This window comes from Sprattus sprattus, assembly GCF_963457725.1.
Source record: "Sprattus sprattus genome assembly, chromosome: 1".
Taxonomy (NCBI): Eukaryota; Metazoa; Chordata; class Actinopteri; order Clupeiformes; family Clupeidae; genus Sprattus; species Sprattus sprattus.
Window position 1 is genome coordinate 26790209 of NC_137920.1, and position 17397 is coordinate 26807605.

The 17397-nt window shown below is 45.7% G+C and overlaps 1 protein-coding gene across 1 annotated transcript in view; it reads right to left on the reverse strand.

Annotated features, from left to right (window-relative positions):
• Window positions 1–17397, reverse strand: part of LOC308366599 (NACHT, LRR and PYD domains-containing protein 3-like) — a gene marked incomplete at both ends in the record, with an annotated part of 141138 nt that overhangs the window by 23437 nt on the left and 100304 nt on the right. The window lies entirely within an intron of this gene.

A 17397-nucleotide genomic window follows, 5' to 3' on the forward strand; every position in this document is an offset into this window, starting at 1 on the left:
TCAAGAGACAAACTTGTATAAGACAACACTATAGCCTCCACTATCCACCGGGATAAGCTGGGTTTAGATAGAGGTCTGCCTTTTGCCTGCGCCCCGAAGCATACAAACAGTTGATCTGACCGTCGGAACGTTTTGGTGCGCTCTACGTAGCCACGAAGGGCGCGCACCGGGCACAATGTATTCAAGCGCTCCTCCTCTGCTGACGCAAACGGGGGAGGCGAGAACACTGCCAGCTCAATCACCTGATTGCGGAACGGGGTTGTTACCGCCTTGGGTGTGTATGCAGCATTCGGTCTCATCACTACCTTGTCCCCAGCTATCACTAATGCCAACAACAGCGCCGTTTTCAATTAAACATATTTTATGTCCGCTGTCTCCAGGGGCTCGAATGAAGGCCCTGTCAGCGCACGTAATACAATCAGCAAATCCCATGACGGTATCAGGTGTCTGTCCGGCACTCTGAGACGTCTCACGCCTGCCATGAAGCGTGACGCTAATGGGTGACAGCCCGGGGATTTATTATTAATTCCTGCGTGGCAGGCGGAGATGGCTGCCAGGTAGACCTTGAGAGTGGAAGCCGCCTTCCCCTCATCAAATAACTGCTGGAGAAATTCTAGAATGACGCCCAGTGCGAGTTGATAGGGTCCTGTTGACGCTCAACACACCACTTCTCGAACTTGCGCCACTTTAACGTATACAGCGATCGGGTCGAAGCTGCCCGCGCACTCTGTATCGTTGCCACCACCGAGTCAGACAAACCTGAGGCTAGGAGCTTGTGCCTTTCAGGTGCCAAACCCTGAGTCGCCACAGCTCTGGCTGAGGATGCCAGATCGACCTGTGCGCCTGCGTTAGGAGATCCCTCCTCAGAGGTAGTTCCCATGATGGCTGCACAGACACTGCATGCAGTCCAGAGGCCGTTCACTGATCTCCCTTCGCAGACCGCCCCCCACCCTGTTGTGGAGGCATCTGTGGTCACTACAACGCGGTGCGTCACCACGCCCATCGAGCCCGCTGTGGCGAAGAACCGGGGTGATTTCCAGATCGCCAGCGCCTTCATGCATCTGGCGTTCACTGTCAGCTTGCGGTACCTGTCTCTGGTGGAGCTGAGCTTCATGGAGAGGTACCATATTTGAAACGGCCGCATGCGTAATAGCCCTTGGGGTAACGCAACCGCGGCTGACGCCATCATCCCTAGCAGCCTTTGGCAGCAAAGAGACGTCACCGTCCGCCCCTGCCTGAACTGGCGAGCGCATGATTGAATGGCCCTTATCCTTGCTGGGGACAGAGACACCTTCATTGAGGTGGAATCCAGTACCATGCCTAGAAACGGGGCGCGCTGTTGGGGGACCAACACACTTTTTTCCCTGTTTATAACAAAGCCTAGTCGATGCAGGTGTGCCACCACTAGATGGCAGTCCTGCTCCACCGCTGACTTTGATCGTGCACATATTAGCCAATCGTCCAGGTAAGTGAGGATTCGTATTCCTCGCTGCCTTAACGGGGCGACTGCTGCGTCCACGCATTTCGTGAACACCCTCGGGGCTAATGACAGGCCGAATGGGAGGGCACGAAATTGGTATGCTGTTCCTTTGAACGCGAACCTCAGAAACCTCTGGTGTCTGCAGCAAATCGGTATATGGAAATATGCATCCTTTAGATCTATGGAGACAAACCAATCGTTTGGCTGTATGCACTGAATAAGCTTTCGTGGAGTCAGCATTCTGAACTTCAATCTCTTTAATGCTTTGTTCAACGTGCGTAGATCAGAGCATGTGAGCGGAGCGGAGCGTGGAGCGGGTGGTGGAGCGGAGCGGAAGAAATAGGTTGGAGCGGGTTGGAGCGCAGAGCGGTTTTAAATTCAAAGGCCGGAGCGAGGATTTCACTCCGCTCCAGTCCGCTCCGATTTTAACTGCTTCAAGCGGCTTATGTAGGTGGTTCACGTACAATAGAATGGGTTTCAATGGGAGCATCCAAGCAACCTGATTGGATAAAACGCGTCACGTGAGACCCTTTTGGTTTGTCTGCCTAGTATACATTAACTCTTTCAATCTGACTTGTTTTTTGTGTATGTTATCACACTTAAAATTAGCTGTTGACCTAGCAAGTTTGTGTAGCAGTTAGCTAACTAGCACTACCTGCCTTGAGGTACTGCTACAGTTGCTATGCTAGTCAACCATCATGAGCTGCATTGCCTGTTCGTTTGATCTACGTGAGGAAATATAGATAACCCGTAGTTGTATAATTTACTGACACCGTAATGATGTGCTGATTTTGTATTGTTTGTACTGAAGAAGACGTGCCACTTGAAAACATAAATAAAATTGCTCTTGACCAAGCAAGTTCATGTAGCAGCTTGCTAGCTAGCTGCCGTTAGGTATTGCTACAGTTATGGCAACTAGTAAGCATATATCAGTAGTAGCTAGTCAACTCCCGTCATGAACTGCATTGTCAGTCGTTTGATCTACGTGGGAAAATATAGAAAACCCATTGCCAAGTAAACAGAACATTAACTTAAGCTTGTATGGTACTGCATGGTATTAAAAAATGAAACATATTAGAAGTTTTATCGACATTTGTTTGCCTTCTTCTGGAAGAAAACCACTCGTGAATAACTAGTAACGTGTCTAAACATTCGAAAATGTTCAGCTAGGACAACGGAGGCGTATGACGTGATTTAAAGACGTAGCTAGCCCTACTCTGATTCTCAGTCGGTGGAAAAGCGAGCTGGTTCCAAGATAAGAACCAGCACCGAACCGCATAAGCACCAGCCCAGAACCAGCCCAGAGCCAGCTTTGGTGGAAAAGGGGTAATAGTCTATCTTTATAACGTAGCTACGTTTTCAGGCAGTGCTGTATGGAGTGGGCTAGATAGCTGTTTATCATACCTGGTCGTAATTGATGACTCAAAGATGACTTGTTAACTGTCCTTGTACTGTTATCACATCTTCTAGTACCTTTTTACGATATTGGAATGAATTTACGGGTATTTATCTAAGTGTAAACTTTGTCAGTTGTAGCTTTGGGTAATCCTGCAGTTGTAGGCGATTAGCACACAAAACGTTCCTGCAAACGTTCCTGCAAAGCGATGGGTCTGACGATAACTCAGATTTGTTTACACTATTATTGGTACAGCAAGATAAACGTGACACTTTTCGGTCAAAAACTTGACAGTCATACTGGTTTAGGCCCATTATTATCAGCAGGTTAGGTGATATGACCGTCCGTTTGTCTGCATCATTTAGAGTAACTGAATGAGACTCGACACATGTATCGGTGACATCATTAAATCAAACGCCATATGTCCCAGGGCCCTGGCATAATTACATGAAGGGAAAATGTCAGAAAATAATTTCTCCTAAATATTTGAGCGGAGCGTGGAGCGATTTTGCCGGAGCGGCAGGAAATTTAAGATGAGCGCGGAGCGGTTTTGAGCGGAGCGCCCTGGCACAACGTTGAGCGGCAGAGCGAATGAGCGGACATCCTCCTGAGCGGGGAGCTGGAATTGCGCGGCGCTCCGCTCCGCTCACATGCTCTGGCGTAGATCTAGTATGGGTCGATAATTCCCATCCTTCTTTGGGATGAGAAAATATCGGCTGTATACCCCAGCGTTCGTCTCCTCAGGAGGGACCACTGTTATAGCACCTTTCTTGAGCAGTGAGCTTATCTCTTCCAATAGGAAACTCGTCTGCTCCAGAGGCACGACTGATTGGATCACACCGCTGAACCTCGGAGGGGGGTGGGCGAACTGCAGCGCGTAGCCGTCTGTAATAGTTTTTAGCACCCATGGTGGTGCTGCGCATGCGCGCCAACCGTCCGCACAGTCCGCTAGGCTGGGCTTCAGGTTGATCCACTCATTGTCAATCTTTCTAAACCTAAACCTGTCCCCGCTCCGCATAAGGAGGGGGGTGAGGTTGGGGGCTGTTCCCACATGGTTCGAATAAAAAAATTGTTTTGCAAACGCTGGGGCTGCGTTGCGGGGGGAGTTACACAAGCATGCCTTATAACTGGCCCCGAAGGGGCAGGGTGAATGACATGAACCTTTGAATGTTGTGCTTGTTGGGATACTTTTACCGTGCTTGTCATGATCTGTGCATGAGAGCGACTCAAAGCTTTCCTCGGTGGCCAGGGATCCACCACTCTCCCCTCCGTGGACAAGAACCCTCTCTCAGGATGACGGATTCTTATTGTAGCCTCTGCCACGGCCACGTCGTCCCTGGTGGCTAGCGCCCTGTGCAGTGCGTGCTGGCTGCGGCTGTGGCTGTGCTTGCGGCTGTGCCGCGGGGCGGAACTGATGTCTGTTCCACCCTCGAGCTCCGGCTTGCATCTTTGCCGGAGGAACGGGGAACTTAAACCCGCTCCTATTCTGCCCAGCACTCGGGGTTCGCTGTCCCGATGAATACTGGGCGTCAGAGCTCCCTGAGCGAGGCATCCACGCCTGGAACGCCTCCTTGCTCTTCTGCTGTTCCACGAACTTAGCAGACATGCATTCCACCGCCTCGCCAAACGCGCCCTCGACGCAGACTGGTGCGTCAAGCAGGGGCACCTTCTCCCTGTCTGTCATCTTAGACAGAGACAGCCACAATGACCGGTTGGTTGCCACGCTCGCTCCCATGACTCTCCCCAGAGCCTGGGAAGTGCACCGCGTCAGACGCAGCGTGAGATCCGTAGCTCGCCGGAGCTCCACTACGGTCTCGTTGCCCTCCCCCATCGATGCTGCGAGCTCTGCCAGGAGCTTAGCCTGATAGCGCTGTAGCAGCGTGGCCGTGTTCGTAGAACACGCCGCCTGCCCAGCCGCTAAATAAGCCTTCTCCGCCAGCGCCGCCTGATGCCTGGCCACCCCAGTAGGCAACTGGGGTCCATGACCGAGGCGCATCGTGGGGGTGGAAGGGGCTAGGTAGCCCGCAACCGCCTCCTCAACCGGAGGGAACGTGAGGTAGCCAAACTCCTCCGCCTTGTCTACATTTAAGTAGCATCCGAAGCCTGGCACAGGGGCTCGCCCCGAGTAGGGCGTACCCCACGTAGCCTTGACTTCCTCGTGCACCTCCTCGAAGACGGGGAGGGTGCACTGAGCCACCACTGGAGGGCCCCCATAAAACATCCCATCCAGCAGGGATGATCGTCCCTTGGGCGGAGGAGGGAGAGGGAGACTCAGAGCGTTCGCCGCTCTCATAGCCACCTCGTGTAGCTGCTGGCCCAGCATTTTCGATGTGACCGGGGGCGAGCTAGCCCGTGGTAGCGCCACATCCATCTTCCCCTCCTCCTCTTCCTCCTCGCCCGAGGCATACGAGTAGTCCACCAGATTCTCTGTATCTAGCCCAAAATCAAATCGTCCACCGGAGATAGCATTAAATCCGGAGGGTAACTCCACCACCTCAGGGTCTGGGCTGACCAAGAGGGCAGGGGACTGACAGCCCCAGGGCGGTCACCGGGCACTGAACTGCCTGGGGCCGAGGAGGCGACCAGCCCGACCGGGGACCGCTCCCCGGTTGGCACTGCAGTCGCTGTGTCATCGCGCTCCCATAGCGTGAAACGTCTCCTGGCCCTGGCTACGGTCATCGTAGCACAAATGTTGCACCCGGAGTCGATGCCACCCACCGCCGCCTCCGCGTGCTCCCTACCGAGGCAGAGAACACAACGTCGGTGACGGTCGCCCTTCTCCTTGGCATGGCAACACCCCGGGTAGCTCTGGCGCGACATCTCTGTAAAAAAGGAGAATGTTAAGCACACAGAGAAATAATAAGCACACTATCACCAACACGAGGTTAGCAAACCCCGCTAGCAGGCTAGTCAGAGACTAGCTAGTCTAACACGTTGCTGACAGTGAACTTGACTTTCTAAAAGCAAGTCGTACTTGTAGCACTCTTGAGGTAGTGAAGGTTAAAATAACCCGAAACTCACCAGCTCGTAATGAGTATTAATCAGTTGAAAATAGAAACAAGTATTAATACGACCAGTTATAGCGTAGAGAATATTCTTGGAGTCCAAATCTTACGCGAAGATTTTGAAAAGAATGATGGAGTAGCGGGCTGTGGTTTATATAGGCTCCGGTGGGGGCGGGGCCAGAGCACAGCGCGCTTCTCCCTGCCTAAGCGGCGTGAATGAATAAGTTCTTCGAACCAGTCCATGACACTAGGTCAAGTCCCGTTGTTATATCGCAGATTCCTGCGATAAGGAACAGTGTCAAACTAAATACAGAGACAAAATAGACATATACAATACAATAGAGACAATAGAGAGAACCACTGCATTTCAAGAACAATCTCGATCTTTATCACCACCACTGATCTCAGATCTGCTCTGTGTATTCTGTCCAGGTACACTCCTACTCTCCTGGAGCAGGAGGAGGGGGCAGGTATGGCAGTGTCTTCATTATTTTGGCTGGCAGAGTAACTGTTACCAGAGCACTCCAGATGCCAGGACTTGTCATTATATACAAACCCATTGTCATGACCCCCCCCCTCTTTCCTCTTCATGCCTTTATATGTCACTGCTATCTCAGCCCTACTACCACTCCACTCAGCCTCCCAGTAGCGTCCAGACTGACCATCTGACCCCTCTACAGCACCTGAGACCAGAAGTCAAATCTTTCTGGGTGGTCAGGATATGGCTGATCCTCACTCACACCTGTCACCTTTCTGTTCCCCAAAAGGAGAGAGAGAGATATCGTTATGCTGTCCAGTGTGAGCTCACAGGCATCTGCAGACAAGAGGAGAGAAAATACTCATCAGAATATGGGGTAGGAAAGGGACTGTATCCTACTCGCGATCTGTCTTCACACTTATGGTGCCTATTTTTCGATTTTTTTTTTTAAGTGTCTTCTTAAATGTGTTTTATGGACTTCGGAAGTTCAACGTCAGAAAAGATCTGCGCCTTATTAATGAACACCTGAAAATTGGTTCTTACACAGCCGAAGTGTTCTCAGCTGTGCGGATTGAGGTTGAGGATTCTTAAATTTGGATTTGCATACATACACGCAAAGTGGGCCGGTCTGACAGTAACTCCCGGGAAATGGAGTAGTTTCAAGCAAACCACATTGATTTGAAACAATGGACATTAGAGCTCCCCCTACTGTTCAAAATCTGCCACTGATTACTCACAATCTGTCATTGCACTGAAAGTTTAACCTGGTCAAATATTAAACCAGTCATCATATAGTGCTCTCGTGTCAGCCACCTGCCCCTGACCCAGTCTCTCTTAATTATGACTTTAAAATGGGTCATCATGGCATTCCAAGAATACTGACTAGTGTTTCAGGGATTTGTTGACATGCCATGTATTACACAGCACAGGGGTTTTCTGGCTGCTACTCCAGGTGACACCAGGTGTCTATTGAATTACACAGAGACAGCAAAGACTAAAACAAAGTAATTGATGAGAAGCTATTGTCAGAGACCTCATCCTATATCACAGGTTTAGCTGAGTTATCCTTTCATATGTGGTTTAATGTGTTTTGGCTAATCAGTGTGACCTACAGCTGCAGAAGCTTTCAGAGGACAGCTGGAAATCTACTGATGTCTCAATACAAGTTTGTGTTTTTCACAACACTTCACACAGTTGGCTCATCAGCAGTCAATGCAACTATAAGGTCTCACAGTTGATGGTGTATGTCAGAGTGAAAACCAAGCCATGAGGTCGAGAAAATTGTGGAGTGGCCTCGGGAAAACTCTGTGAAAGTACTGGACTGGCCCTGCCAGAGTCCGGACCTGAACCCAATAGAGCATCTCTGGAAAAGACCAGAAAATGACTGTGTACCGACATTCCCCATACAACCTGCTTTGAACCATCCTGCCAAGAAGAATGGTAGAAACTTGACACCCACTTTTTAGACTTTCCTACAAAGGACCTTATGAAATTGGTGACGCATTAGCTAAGTGACTTGCTTTTTAGTCTGTTATTGTTGTCTCTGTTACCAGAGGGATAGCAACAGACATAGTTTAGACACATAATAGGTTTAAGTCTAGACAAAGACGACATACACCTGCATTTTATTGAACAGATTTGAATGGAGGGTCTCTCAAGGAGTTATTTAAGTACCACAGGCGTTATTTTTGACAATTTTTCATAACCCATTTATCATTGAAGGGTTTATTTTATTTAAATGGAATTTGCAAAAAATGCTAATCCCCGCATACTAAATTACAACCATCACTCACACAATCAATTTGCCCTGAGAACTACATTTTACATCATCACTGACATAAATATAATCTAATGTGATAGTAGCTACTTTAGTATATGTGCATGCTTGTAGGTTGTAAACTAGCCTAATACTTATGATGCTGACAGCAGCATGTTGATAATGGTGTCAGACATGAGCTTGATGGAGCAGTAATCTTATGGCCCCCTTTTTTCTCTTCGGTTTAGTCTCTAGTGGTGTTACGTCATGATTTCTCTCTCACTTACTGTACTGAAGCACACAGCATACTACTGCCATCTAGTATTTCAACAAGGTACTGTATCAGCAGTTACAATACATATAACCTATACTAACATGGCTCATTTAAAGGAATATTTAATTATGAAATATAATAAACTGATATCAGTGTGTGTGTGTCTCTCTCTGTGTGTGTGTGTGTGTGTGTGTGTGTGTGTGTGCATGTTCAATTATACATCTAGCTGGCCGCGACGTTCTAGAGACATTCCACAAATGGGGCATAGTCCACTGACACTGCAATGACACAATGCAACATTAGAGTATTGGAGGATTAAACATCAACTCATAGGACTTCAGACTAAGCAAAGGAGATCACCTGGAGGTTGTTTGGACAGTGATTGGCTAAAGCTCTTGGAGACATCACGCTCAAGAGTTCTCTTCACTAATGTAGCAGTGCTGTTGCCAAGAGTGCAGTATGCCAATGCTGATAGGGAGGAATAGAATCAAGTAAGCTGACTGATTTACACCCTGTAGTGTAATATCTGTATGTGTGTGTGTTGTTAAAGCTGACTGATTTACAGTGATGAGTAGTTTATAGTTTGTGTCATGGTGAGAACTCCACTGACTTGACCTGCTGTTCACAAGTTATATTAAACCCTCTGAGGGTGGTTTCCCATGGGATCTTACCTGATCTTACTGAACTACACATGATCAAGTTTAAACAGCCAATTGGAATGAGAAATGGGTTGGCACAACTGCAAGTCATCAAGCAGTCACAAGAGAAGAAAGTGGGTGAGCAGACTCTCCTGTGGGCTGTTTGGAATCAGCCTCATAGAGCTCCCTCTAGTGGGCAGGAGAGCAGTAGGAGGCAGAGCAGGAGATGCTCTCCGTTGCTTTGTTCCGTTATCCTTACCTCCATGAGTATACTTATATGCAGTACACAGTACACACTTTCTAGGTACGCAGATTCTCAGCAGGTGAGTGTTGTTCCAAATCTAATACTCCGTGGTGCACTTACCGGAAATTAACTACAGTCCCGGGTGGGGGGATAGCCAGCTGCTTAGCATAACTGCCATTCAGAACCAATGGTAATGCTACCAAGCTAGGCTAGCTAGGTATGCTAACTGTCGGTATACATCGTTAAAAACCACCAAAATACTCATGTCACTGGCTTTAATTTGAGAATGGCATCTTAGTAGTACATTTAATATCAGTACAGTTGTTTAATTACTGCTGATATTGACATTTACGGTCTGTAGCCTTGTGGTCTACTGACTCTGCTATCGTAGCCACCATAGCCGTTATGTCCCCCATTGATTTCGAAATAAAACGAAAAGCACTGCCTGGCTCCAGCTCTTCCGCTACGTAGACAAGATGGCGGCCGTTGAGAATGGAAAGTGTACCCTGGTTCCACACTCAAAGTTTTGTCCGTTATGAGTACACATACGGGTCCTTTGGGTATACTTCTTTTCACCGCGATCGAAATCGGAGCACCCTACATACTCAATCTAAGGATGGTAGGTACGGAGGGTATGGATATCGGAACAGAGCCCGTGAGCACGGAGGCCAGATGAGCAGAAGGCTGTTTGGATCAAAAACGGCCATTAGTTCTCCCTTAAGCGCCATGCTGCTGTTTCATTGGATGTCTCCTCTCCCTCTCTGCTCTACTGGACAGGGAAGAAGGGAGGAAACATGGCAGCAGGAAGCTCAACTGGAGTATTTTCCATCAAAGTGGTGTTGGAAAAGTAGTGAGTGAAGAGGGAGACGAGTTTCCTCACCTCCTAGACATAGCATGGGAGAATGTGTGTTCAATTATACATCTGTGTGTGTGCGTGTGTGTGTCTGTGTGTGTGTGTGTGTGTGTGTGTGCGTGTAGGTTCAAATATACATCTGTGTTTGTGTGTGTATGTTCATTTATGTATCTGTGTGTGTATGTGTGTCTGTGTGTATGTTCAATTACACATCTGTTTGTGTGTGTGTGTGTGTGTCTGTTCTACTATGCATCTGTGTGTGTGTGTGTGTGTGTGACCCAGGATGTGTGTGTGTGTGTGTGTCTGTGTGTGTGTGTGTGTGTGTGTGTGTGTGTGTCTGTGTCTGTGTCTGTGTCTGTGTGTCTGTGTGTGTGTGTGTGTGTGTGTGTGTGTGTGTGTGTGTGTGTGTGTGTGTGTGTGTGTGTGCGTGTGTGCGTGTGTGTGCGTGTGTGTGTGTGTGTGTGTGTGTGTTTGCGTGTGTGCGTGTGTGTGTGTGCATGTTCAATTATACATCTAGATGGCCTCGACATTCTAGAGACACTCCACAAGGCAAATCCCCAGTAAATATTCCCAGAGAAGGTGATGAACACTCAGCGCGGCGTCCAGGAGAAGGCCGGCAACCACCCTGCATCAAAAACATGAGTCCCGCCATTGATCACATTAGCTGTTTAAAATCCCCAATGAGCAGCCAGCAGGCAAAGCAATGCACCCTCTAGTGGTTGGGATGGGACACGGCAGTGAAGTATCTAATCTAAAGTGCACCTATAGCTTACCTGTCGTAACAGACACACACAAGCACACGCATGCACACACACACACACATGCACACACACACACACACACACACACACACACACACACACACACACACACACACACACACACACACACACACACACACACACACACACACACACACACACACACACACAGACACACACACACAAACACACACACACAGTAGTTAGAAGACATGCACACACAAACACATTTGAGTCCACAATTCAAAACAAATGCACTTCAGGACCCAAATGTATCAGATGCATTAATTGCTCAGCCATGATCCAAGCATGTGACTCACAGCACAATTATACAACAATACTTTTGATTCTCATGTTTTTTGAAATGGTAAAAAAATGTATTATTTTGCCTGGCAGAGTAACTGTCACCAGAGCATTCCAGACTCCAGGACTTGTCATTACGCCCAAACATGCTGTCATTACTCGTCCCTTTCCTCTCCATGCTTTTATATGCCACTGCTTTCTCATCCCTACGACCACTGCACTCAGCCTCCCAGTAGCAGCATCCAGACTGACCCTCTCTACACAGCACCTGATCACAGTTGTCAAATCTCTTTTGGTGGTCAGGATACGGCTGCTGCTTACTCAAACATGTCACCTTTCTGTTCCCCTCAGAGAGAGAGAAACATCTGTATGCTGTGTTTGGGTCCAGTGTGAGCTCACAGGCATCTGAAGACAAGAGGAGACACACACACACACACACACACACACACACACACATACACACAATCATACAGATGTTCAGATACACACCACACAGTTTAGACTTGTGTATACGAGACTGAGGAGGACCCAACAGGGAAAAGGCATGGACTATACAGTACGATAGATACTTGGTTTACGCTGTGATTGTATCTGGAATAAGGAGTCAGGTTATTCAATGTATTCCACAGTCAATAGTTATATAATGTTAATTGTAAAGCTTTCCTGTGTATTCTGTAAGTGCCAAGTATGCCTTGATCACTGTGGGAGTGATGACACCCCTGCCAGGTTCCCCCCATGAATATATATCATCCTAAACATGCTGCCTCCTAGATAAGAATTAGCATTCAGGTAACCCTCCGCCCCTTACTCTCCTAAGATTAAATACAGAGGATCCCTAAACAGACAGGCGGTGAAACCTTAGTGGTGAAACCAAGTCCTGTTCTCACTCCTCTGATGCGCATCACCGTAAAGATTAAAGCCTGAATTTGATATTCCATTCACTTGACTGAGTCTCTGATAATTGGGATAAATTCATATCCTTTTAGCTGGCTTCCCCATTTCCTCACCAGTGGGGAGATGAGATGATTTATGAGCACTGGGAAGGCCAGTGATTCCCCTAATAGTCAAAGATGATGATAAAGGAGGGGTAAGTAACAATCAGTATTCCTGTTGGGTGAAGAAATTAAACTAAACTGACCTTCATAAAAAGGAGTTCTGCCCAAGGGTCATGTTTAAGCAAGAAACTTTTATCTAAAATTAGTGGCACTTTCAGGCCTACATCAAGCATCACTCTCTGTTTTATACAAGCCATGTCAGTCAAGCATTCTTCATAGGTCAGGTGTTGTCATGTTTATTTCCCTCCTTTATGTTCATGTGTGACTGTTTGTGTGTCCTCTTGTTTATTTTAGATCCATTTGCTGTCTTCACAGTTACACGTGCCCCCAGTGGAGACGGCAGACAGTTACGTCAAGCTAAACCCAAACCTAAGCGGGGATATTGACGTAGCTAGCGTATGTCTCAGGTATTTCTCCGACATCCCTGACAAAGACAGAGAGCAAACCTTCTTCTCCCTGGCAACCCATTTCCACAGCAACGGTTTCCTGCTCTGCAAGCAGGGACGTAACCGGCACCAAATGTACATTGGTAGCGCCATGGCAGACTTTTGGGGGCTCCCAGACGAGTTGAATGGGTGGAACTCGTTCTGTGCGACCTGGGAGTCCTCAACCGGCCTGACCCAAGTCTGTGTGAACGGCAAACCCAGCTCCAGGAAGTCCCTCTTCAAGGGCGGATCTCTAAGAGGAACACCTGTCATCGTGCTCGGTCAAGACCAAGACGCGTACGGTGGCCATTTCAGCTCAAACGATGCACTGATTGGTCAGCTCACGGATGTGCACATGTGGGACCGGGTGATCTCCCCATGCGAAATCACACAGTTCTCAGAGAAAAAGATTGTCGAAGGTGGGACTGTGATCAACTGGGATGCATTGGATTACACCGTGTTTGGAAATGTGATCGAGGAGGGGACGATTAATGAAAATGTCCGGCAGGACTGTACCCTTCCTTAATAGAACAATCACATTTATTCAGGTCACAAATCTCAAATATTAGGTCAGTGTAAAAATGTAGTGGCTACAAGTTTTTATCAAGGTTTTTGCATGGTAGTTAGCGCGCTAGTTTAAGACCAAGCATCTTCTGCTTTAATTATCATTTCAGAGGTCAAAACAATTATTGAGACCATAACGTAACATCAGTTATTCCGTAAAATCATGTATAAGTTATGTAAGGAGCAAAAGCGATGATGACACGCCATTGTGTGGTGACAGTGACTGTTGTGTGAGTTGTGATTCTGAGGACTGTAGTGGTCACACTAGCTAATTCATGAGAAGTCTCCTTCTTCTTAATTCTTGTTTAATAACAGCACATTCTTGCCTGGCAAATTGCACAGACTTACCACTGAGGTGTAGCTCTGAGTTAGCAGTAAGGATTATCCCCGCATCCTAGATGCTCAGAAGGGACATATTGCACAGCTTTTTTCCCAATGCAGTACAACCCTTATGAGACAGAAGACACATTAACTACAATAACCACAGTGTTGTTCATATTCTTTCTCTACAGAGCCTCTTCTTCCTCTCTAAATGAGGTTCACTATATGGCTTTGGCCAGTATGTTTTCTCTATATTTGATTTGGCCTACATGGAAGATGATTCCAATGCTTAATGAAAGAATTTGCCTTTTCTTCAGTGTACTTGTCAATAAAAGCAGTATACTCCAGAAAAAACTCCTCCTGTGATGATGTCAATGTTGTCCTTGCTCCACTCATGTCATAGGCTACATTTGTGGTATTTTTATTAATAGAATTTAAAATCTCAGCAAGTTTTTGTCCCACAAACATAAAACTAACACCCACAGCAACCTTGAACCCTTTACTTTTTAAATACATACAGTTTGAAACTAAAGTATAAATAATCACTTTGTAAGGAGGATATAACTAATCCCTTGCACATTTCAGCCTCTGAGTGAGGTTTTGACCCTCCCATTAGCAAATGACAACTATTCATATGATAAGGGCATGGTAATTCAGTGATCACCATTGGTTCCTGATGTGTCAAGAAAACCTGTAGGGGGTAGTGGGGCACAAAGACATTCCAGGGCTATTACGTCATGGCAATTGTCATTTGACCAAGGTGTCCCAGAATGTTCACACCTCTCTCATCAATATGCATAGTTGTCTAAGTGAAGAAAAGTGTCACTTTCTATAATACTCATAATTAGTATAGAAACCACACACACTTTCTGAATGCTAAACTCACCTATGTGGAGCAAACACCTATGTTTACAAGGTTCAGAGTAAAAAAGAAAACTTCCAAAATATTAACAATGTGTTTTTATACAAAGTCTGAGCACCTCTAAAACTAGATTTCATTTTAGTGTCTTTAGATTTCATTTTAATAAAAAAACGTGTTTTACTACATTCCTTTTACTTTCATTAATTTTTTGCTGAGGTGTTCTAGAATATAATCATAAATGCCACTTTGGCCTTATGGTTTTAAGTTGGGTGAAATATACAAAAATATCAGGCATGGCAGAATACTTAACAGAGTCAAAAAAGGCCTTAGTGTTGGAAGTGTTAACATACGTTTACATTTCTCAAAAGTACTAAAATACTGTAATTCAAGATAGACACATCATATCATTTTATTACCAGAAATGCAAAAACAATAGGCATGCAAGAGGCAAGGCAATGCCATCCCATAAGGTGAGATGCAGCAGGACAAGACTATATTTTCGTTTCACATTTCGATAGATTTTGTTGCAATATCCTAGCCTGGATACCAGCCCGAACCCCGCCCACAGAAAAAAATTTGGTCGGGAAGTTCGGTCTGGCTCTAAGACCGTTGGGGAGACATTTTTCCTGGTAGAAAACAGTACAGCCAATCAAAGTGCCAGGGCGGGCTTTATACGATGATGGACAGATGATCAAGCGGTAGATTCGAAATCCAACAAAGATGGCAGCGTCTCGTGAGCCTGTTAGTGGGAAATATTTCATGTGAATTAAGCTATCTACACGACTTTTTTAATGTCTAAATTGACTCGGTTAGTTGTGTATGTGCAACACGAATGTTGCAGAATATTGTTGGTCTTAACTAAAGCTCTCTAGACCATTATTTTTAGGTTATTGCTAACGCTTACACAAAAAATCCATTGAAACACATCAAGCTTTTGCTAGCCTCGCTGCTAAACTTATAGTATAACGTGATCAAGTATATCTCACAGATATTGACGGCGCATTCATTTTGAAAGAGGAACAGAGAAACGCGATTAAGGCATTTGTCGATCGAAAATATGTTTTTGCCGTCCTTCCTACGGGATCCGGTAAAAGTTGAATGTATCAGATGGTCATACTACGTTGCTCTGATTAGTTCTAGGTATCCAATTGAGCGAAGAGGCATTTTCTTTCCTGGTTCGTTGAAACACGCCCCATAATCACAGCTCAATGGAGCAGACTCAGACTCATATTTTGACTAGAATTATGAGTATGACATCGTCAGGCTAGCAATATCCTACAATTTGTTTTGAATTTCATTATGTTATGGGCTTTTCTATTGGGCTGTTGTTTGTTCTGAATCTGTGTGGTGAATGTCCTCACTTATTCATTATTAATGTCCTCACTTATTCATTATTATACTGGTTGACTGAGTGACTCTACACATATCATGTTATAATTGAGTTTTATCTCTAACTCATGTGGCTGAATCTCTGCTTACATTTAAAGTGCAGTCTCTAGGTGCTCACTTTAAGCTTGAGCAACATCCCTGGATCTATATCTGTTATACTTTTATTAAACTCAATAAAAAGTTTCCCCAAATTCATGCATATTGATTAAGAATGCATCATGCATTACAATAACATTCTAGTCAGTTGTTTTTGTTGTTGTTTTGTGTTCTTGGGTAGGTTGTATAGATTGTCTGACAAACATATACACAATTCCACATATGCTTTTGCTAGAAATTAATTAAATATAGTTAAACACAAATTAGACACATATATTTGCAATATACTCTACAGTAACACATGTGATGTCATGAAAAGTAAAAGTAAGCTGTTGGTCTTCAGAAGGTGCCTTTGCACTTTCAGCCTGTGTTTGATGCTGGTGCACACTCTATTGAAATAACCTCCTGTTTTTGTACACTCTGTGGTCTGGCTCAAATGTATGTTGTGGCTTATGAGCCGGGTCATGACAGCATTCTCAAGATGGACCCAGCAACTGACCCGGGTCTCCATTGCAAATCGATCTGCATTGACACCTATTCTGCAGGTCTGGGTATTGTAGCTTCAATGGCTTTATATCCAACATCAGATCTGTTGATGCAGTCTTCCATAGAGAAGACGCTTCATATTTTTGTAGAACACTAGTTGTGGTTAATTGAAATTAGACCACTCCAAACATCAAATGGGGAAAAAGCCTAAGAATTAGTGGGGAAAATATGACCTGTTTATTCCTAAATGCAACGTCTAGTATGCAATAAAACAGTAAATTAAATAGATTCATTGTTTACTTTCCATGACATTATACCTATTCATCAACAAGGATAGGCCTTACTATGTGGACATTGGAACTCACTTTTTATAACTTCATTTTCAAAAGAAATCGAGACCCTGTTCAATAAATACTGTAGTTACAGCCTTGTTGTGTTTGGAAGGGAGGCCTACAACGGGTAGGAGAAAGGAAACTTGATTAAAAGTTATTTTAGAGTTAATGTTATGGAACAATCATGTGGATATGCCTACAGAACACAATAGTGTAAATGGGCTTTAACATAATTAACCATAAGGGCCTCTAAAATGGGTTGTTGGTGGTGAAATGCGTCTCTATGAAATCCAGCGCACTACTGCCATCTAGTGGTGACAGGATGTTACGACAATGTTGTGATATCCACTTACAAATCGGATCACAATAAGCAACAGGAAATAACTGTGTGTGTGCGTGCATAATGGCTGATCAGCCATATTGCTGAGGTCAGTCAGTAGTTCAGTAGTCTACTGCCCTCCTGCCCCCCCTCCCACTTTGTGACGGCGTGATCCACTGCCTTGCCCCAGCCCATCGAGGGTCGTGGGGTAGTGAGAGAAGCGCTGAGACGGATCATTAGTGTTGCTTTTGAATTCCAGTAAGGAGGATACTTTGGACAGGATGGCTTAGTTCAAATGAAAGATGTGTCAGATATTTCAAATTAAACATGTGGGCAGTGTCTCCCAATGCTTGAATGGTG